This window comes from Cebus imitator, unplaced genomic scaffold, assembly GCF_001604975.1.
Source record: "Cebus imitator isolate Cc_AM_T3 unplaced genomic scaffold, Cebus_imitator-1.0 Scaffold36, whole genome shotgun sequence".
NCBI lineage: Eukaryota > Metazoa > Chordata > Mammalia > Primates > Cebidae > Cebus > Cebus imitator.
The window spans coordinates 5784145-5790144 of record NW_016107351.1 but is presented as its reverse complement, the minus strand read 5'-3'; the positions used below and the strand labels follow the sequence as shown (position 1 = coordinate 5790144).

Sequence of the window (6000 nt, the reverse complement as noted above, 5' to 3'; positions counted from 1 at the left end):
GTGTCTAGTGTCTCCCCTGGCGTCACGTTTCCAGGGTCCATCCATGTTGTAGGAGGTGCCCATGCTTCCCTGAGTAATATTTCACTGTGGAATGGACCGTTCCATTGTGGACAGGCACGTTGCCCTCATCAGCTGAGGGACATTGAGCTATCGTGAGTGCATTCTTTTCAAATTAAAAAAAAATGCTGGTTACCACTCACTAGATAGTTTTCTTGGCCCACAGCATGGGACAAGCCAGCCTGGGTGAGGGCAGGGAGGTGGCCAGGTGGAGGCGGCTGGAGCGGCCCTGGGTTACTTCTGCGCAGAGGTGCAGAGGCAGAGCCTGAGCAGCTTTCCTGGGCAGATCTTTGTGCTGGGAATATTTGTTTATTCAAGAAATCTCGGCCAGGCAAGGTGGCTCACGCCTGTAATCCCAGCACTTTGGGAGGTCGAGGCAGGCAGATCACCTGAGGTCAGGAGTTTGAGACCAGCCTGTCCAACACGGCAAAACCCCGCCTGTACCAAAAATATAAAACATTAGTCGGGCATGGTGGTGCATACCTGTAGTCCCAGCTACTTAGGAGGCTGAGGCAGGAAAATCTGCTTGATTCCAGGAGGCAGAGCTTGAACCCAGGAGGCGGAGTTTGCAGTGAGCCAAAATTGTGCCACTGTACTCCAGCCTGGATGACAGAGTGAGACTCTGTCTCAAAAAAAAAAAACAAACAAACAAACAAAAAAAAAAAAACTCTAGTGCTGCCCTGCGCCCGGCACTGAGGCAGGGGGCGTGCAGCTGTGGTGCCTGCCCCCAGCCCACCAGGCTCTTGTCTGGAGCTGACGTCCGACCGAGGCACACGAGGAAAGCATCGTGAGGTGGACGGTGCAGAGGCTTAAGGAGCAAAATAAGGCAGGTGCAGTGGCTCAGTGGCTTCTGATGGCCTTGAGGAGTGTGGGCAGGACAGGCTGGGGAGGGGCCTGGAGAGCAGGGCCGGCTGGGGCAAGGCGTGTCAGACACTTGTCAGGAGCAAAATGTAAGGGGACACCAAAGCGCTCAGGAATCAACATAGACAGTGTTTAATGCAGTATTTTTAAATATTGAAATAATGCAAAGTAACCTCCATGATGAACAGATGTCGAATTTTAAATAAAGACAGGCCAAGCCCTGCACGTGCACAGCCCTGTCAGAATTTGTTCAGCGTGGAATTTGATTTGTTTAAAATGTTACTTTAAAATATTATTTGATTACTGGATTTTTTGGTGCTCCCTTAACTTCTGCACCTGGGCGAAGGCCTCACCCTAATCGCAGCTGGAGAGGGTCAAGGGCTGGTGAGTTTGGCTTTGGACCTGCAGAGCTCTTGGTACCTGAGAGGTGGGGCCAGGAACAGGAAGGAGCTGGCGGGAATGGCACCCCACATGGGATGGGGCCAGATCAGAGCAGCACCTCGGCCCTTTCCAACCCATGCTTTTGCTGCTAGATGACTGGCATCGGTGCCGAGGCTCTGGCCCCCTGAATGGAGTGTGATGGAGAGGGAAGGGTGCCTGTGTACCCGGAGATCCAAAGGGAATCGAAGGATATATATGAGGCCAGGGAGCTCTTGGGTCCCTCCCTGAAGCAGCGACAGAGCCAGGGATGTGCCGGCAGCAGGCAGGGAGAGAGACGTCTGTGTCCGTGCCTGGAGCCAGCTGCCCCACCAAGGAACTGGGCAAGGTTGCGGTGGGAGGAAGACCTCCCAAGTCCTGCATCCCCCGAAGCATAACTGCTTGTGTGGCTTGGGGGTCACTGGTCTGAGGACAGTCCTGCCCTGCTTAGCCACGATTTGAAGAGCCACCGGGATTCAGACAGCAGTCCTGCTGAGTGGCAGGTCGTCCACCCTCCCATGTTCCATATGGGAACTGGATGCAGAGCGTCTGGATGACCAGTCCCAGAGTGTCTCTGATGCTCCCAGTCACCTCCTCACTTAAACCAGGATAAGACGGGGGACCTCAACCTTGAGTCTCCCATGGGCTCCATTCCATGTGCTCCCATAAGCCACTGGGCCCACCTCCTGGCTTCAGTGCTGCCTGGGCATTTGGTGTCTTCGTTTCCTTGTCCGTACAATGAAAATAATAGTCCCAGCCTTCTCGAGGAGTTACAAGATGCTTTTCATGTGAAGAGCTGGGATTTGGAACCAGTCTACTTGGATTTGAATTTTGGCCCTACTCCTCCTAATCTGTGGCTTTGGGCCAGTCTTGCCTCTCCGTGCCTCAGTTTCCCCACTTATAGAGCCATCTCATTGAGTTGTCGGGAGGATGAACATAAGGAAGTGCACTGATGTGCCCAGAGCATTGTGATTTTACTTATTATTACCAAACCAGGCACACAGTAAGTGCTTAATAGATGCTCGGTGTCGTTTCATGGACTCCGTGTGCCTTGCGTGTCTCCAGCGGCCGAGCTCTTGAGGTGGGGAAGCTCTTGATGAGTTGCGGGAGGTACAAGGGCTTGGGTGACACCTGTGGACAGAGAGAGGCCGGTGGACCCTGGCGGGGGGGGGGGCGGGGCGGTGTCCTTGCACATAGAAAACATTTCCTGCATCCAAGATCCTTGTAAATCTGGGACAGAGCAGGCAGAGGTCTGCAAATTCCGAATCACAAACCCAGAAAGGCACAGATCATTCGTAGGGAGGACCGGAAACATCATGCATTGTAGTGTGTGTAGAATTTTCCGGGTAGCCAAACAAAAGCGCATTTCTAACTGAAGCTGGCAGAGTGTTCCTGGGGACTTGACGCCAGACAAGGGCCGGCGAGTGGAGGTGCAGTGCGCAGGAGCCATTCCTTCTATTCGCAAATGTTTGCCGTCTTTTCTATCTATATCCGTGGTCACGTGAGGGCCTTCTAGCCCACCCTCCACCCCGACACTTTGTTTGCTACCAAAAAATATTTTAAGATTTCCTCAGCTGCAAACCCTTGTATGGAGTGGGGGCTCCAGGAACCCAGGCTTGCTGGGGGCTGGGGCACCTCAGCACCTGCTGCACAGGTGTTGGTTGTTAAAACTGAAGTGGTCATTTGCCGTATTCATGGGCCCTCGGGGGCTGGTGGCACCTGGGCACACAGGCCAGCAGAGGCCTCCCGCCTGCAGGTGTGGAGAGTGGGGGTTCCTCACTCCTGTTCCCTGGTGGTGGGGGCAGTGCCCCAAGCTCACACACCTCAAAACCCGCCGACTCACATGTTGGGGCACCTCATGGCCCCTCGACAGCCTCTCAGCCTGAAAGACCGTCAAACTGAGTTCCTGGAGAGGGTGACCCTTGAGGCCTGGACCCAGGTGGGGACAGGGTAGCCCTGCCTCCTCTTGGATCCTGCTTGGGTTCAGCCTCTTGTGGGCCTGAAGCTCAGGGTGGGCCAGTCTCTGCCCCTTGCAGGGCCGGAAAGGCAGCCCAGCCCCACTGCCTCCTCATTGGGCCCTCAGAGCCTCCCAGCCTCCATCTCTGCTCTTTTTTGTCTTTTTTTAAAGACGAAATCTCACTCTGTTGCCCAGGCTAGAATGCCGTGGAGCCATGTCAGCTCACTGCAACCTCAGCCTCCTTGGGTTCAAACAATTCTCCTGCCTTGACCTCCCAAGTAGCTGGGACTACAGGTGTGCACAACCACACCTGGCTAATTTTTGTGTTTTTCGTAGGGACCGGTTGTCACCGTGTTGGCCAGGCTGGTCTTGAACTCCTGGCCTCAAGTGATCGCCTGCCTCGACCTCCCAAAGTGCTGGGATTACCGGTGTGAGACACCACGCCCAGCCTCCTGCTCTGCTTTGATTTGCCCTCCAGTCCCTGAGGATGTCTGGGCCTCCTCCTTTCCTCACAGGCCCATTGATGTCTCCAGAATCTCCGCAAAGCCACCTTCCCCATCGGGAGCTCCCCAGCTGGTGGGGGGCCCTTTGGGGATCACCGGCCAGGCGGTCATGGAGGCCCATGGGCCCTGCTTCCTGGCTAGACCCAGACCCGGTATGTGGGGTACATCTATTCTGAGCCGAGGCTCCTGGAAGCCACAGCCCGGAGGCAGTGAGGGACGGCTGTCATGTCCCCTCTCTCCTGCCTCCCAGGGTCCCTGTGGGGCAGCTCTCCCTGCCTGAGCCTCCCACTTGCCCTGGCCTTCCAAAGCCCAGCCCGAAGCCTTAGGTACCCTACGGCCCGCTTCCTCTAGCCTGCGCTGCCTCTTCTCTGCTGATGTTCCTGAAACTTTCTTGCCTCTCCTTACCTCTTGGCGAGAGGGAGACAGGAGACCCCGTGGGAACCCCCGAGGAGTGGGAGGAGGCTGCTGTTTGAATGGAGGTGGTCTTTCCCCCTGCCCTCCCCAGGTGGGTCACACTTGCAGTCCCAGCCACCTGCTCTGGCAGCACTTGGGGTGTCGGCTGCCTCCTGGGCATGAGATGGGAGCTGAGGGAGGCGCTTTCTGGACTGGAGTGGGAACCCAGCTGGAGAAGGAGTAACAGGCCTGTGGTCAGCAGCCGCCACGGGGACCCCAGCGCTGTACCTTCGGCCCCGCTGACCCCTCCTGCTTCCCTAGGGTGGGCTGGGGATGGTGGTCTGTTGCCCAGCCCAGGAGGAAGCGCGGCTGTGGCTTCCACTCTTGAGGTCTCTCCTGGGTCTCCCCGGTTGGTTTAACTGCAGGCCTGCCTTAGCGAGGCTCCCTGCCGCACCTGCTGACTAATGCTTATCTGATGCTGATTAGAGAGGGCTGGGATGGGGAAGCAGTGGGTCACTGCGGGCTCAGGTTACAGGGCTCGGGTTACAGACGGTTGAGGCACCTCCCGGCCATCCCTAGGAAGCAAGGCCCCCCGCAGCCTCCGACTTGCCTACTACCCGTGTGTATTTCAGGGGGCCTCATCCCCCAAGGCCCCCACCAGGTAACTTCATTGGGCTGGGTGTGGCTACAAACTCACCCACTGGGTGCAGTGGTTTTCTGGTATGGGGTGTGGCTGGGGAGGATGCAGTGGAGGAGCAGCCAGCTCCGTGGTTGGGGGGAGGGTGGACCCTCTGTTTCCTGTCTGCCCTCTGAACTGGAGCTCATGGTCCCTCCTCCAGGCGCCTGGACCATGGAGGAGGTCACAGCCCTGCCTCATTCCTGTGGCAGCCTAGGGGAGCCCTGGCCGCTCCTGTGTCTCCTCGGAGGGGGGCAGCAGGTCAAGCTGCAGGCCAGGCCTGGAATGCACACCACTGCTTGGCCATGCCATTGCTTGGCTGCTCTGTCTGGGGATGTTCTATGCAGGAAGAGAGAAATGGCCAGACAGCCCGGCTGAGCGGCTGGAAGCTGCGCTCCCGTGTTCAGTGGGCAGGAAGTTTGCTTTGAGGAACATTCGCCTGCTGCTTGCAGCTTCTCGGCTGGTGGTTCTTCAAGGCCCCCACCGGGCTGTGTGAGGTCCTCTGGCCACCCTGGCCACAGGGCCTGCCCCTATGAAACAGACACCTGGGCAGCCCCCCACCTGTGCCTGCAAGCCTGGGGGACATGTGGCTTCAGGGATGGCTGATTCTGCTCCACCCAGGGGACCTGGGAATCCTCAGCCCAGGTGTCCAGAGGAGTCTTTCTCAGTAGGAGTACTCGAGCTGCCCAGTCCTTTAGCTCTCAGGGGGCCTTCTCTGCTGGCCGTTCCTCCTCCTGTCCCTGCTCCTCTGTCCCCCAGCTGTCTCCCACCCTCTCCCCTGCAGCAGCCAGCTGCCCCTGGGACCTCCCTTTCCCTCCGGGATTCCAAATGGAATGAATTCCCTGGTCTTTCTGGGTGCAGATCCTTCCAGCAACCATCAGTGAAACCATCTCAGGTGGGAGGAGAAGGCTCAGTCACTGATCATAATGACAGTCCTAACCACATTGCTCGCAAACGCTGGCTTTCACTTACCCTCGCCCGGCCCAGCAGTTACTTTCATGATCCCATTTTCCAGATTAGGAAATCAAGGCCCAGAGAAAGCTTCAGCCACTTGGCTGAGGCCCCACAGTTAAGTGTCTGGATTTGAACCCTGGGGCAGCCTGGCTTGCTGAGCTGCCCTGGAGACCGGGTGCTGT

The 6000-nt window shown here is 57.3% G+C and overlaps 1 protein-coding gene across 5 annotated transcripts in view; it reads left to right on the top strand.

Moving 5' to 3' along the window:
• SEPTIN9 (septin 9) overlaps positions 1 to 6000 on the top strand; it is a 211982-nt gene that overhangs the window by 124250 nt on the left and 81732 nt on the right. The window contains exon 1 of one of the 5 annotated variants that reach the window (XM_037737234.1): positions 4776 to 4849. The exons of the other annotated variants lie outside the window; for them this stretch is intronic. The gene's annotated coding sequence lies outside the window, so the exon portion shown is untranslated. Of the gene's footprint in view, positions 1 to 4775; positions 4850 to 6000 lie in introns of those variants that run through there. 5 annotated transcript variants of the gene reach the window in all.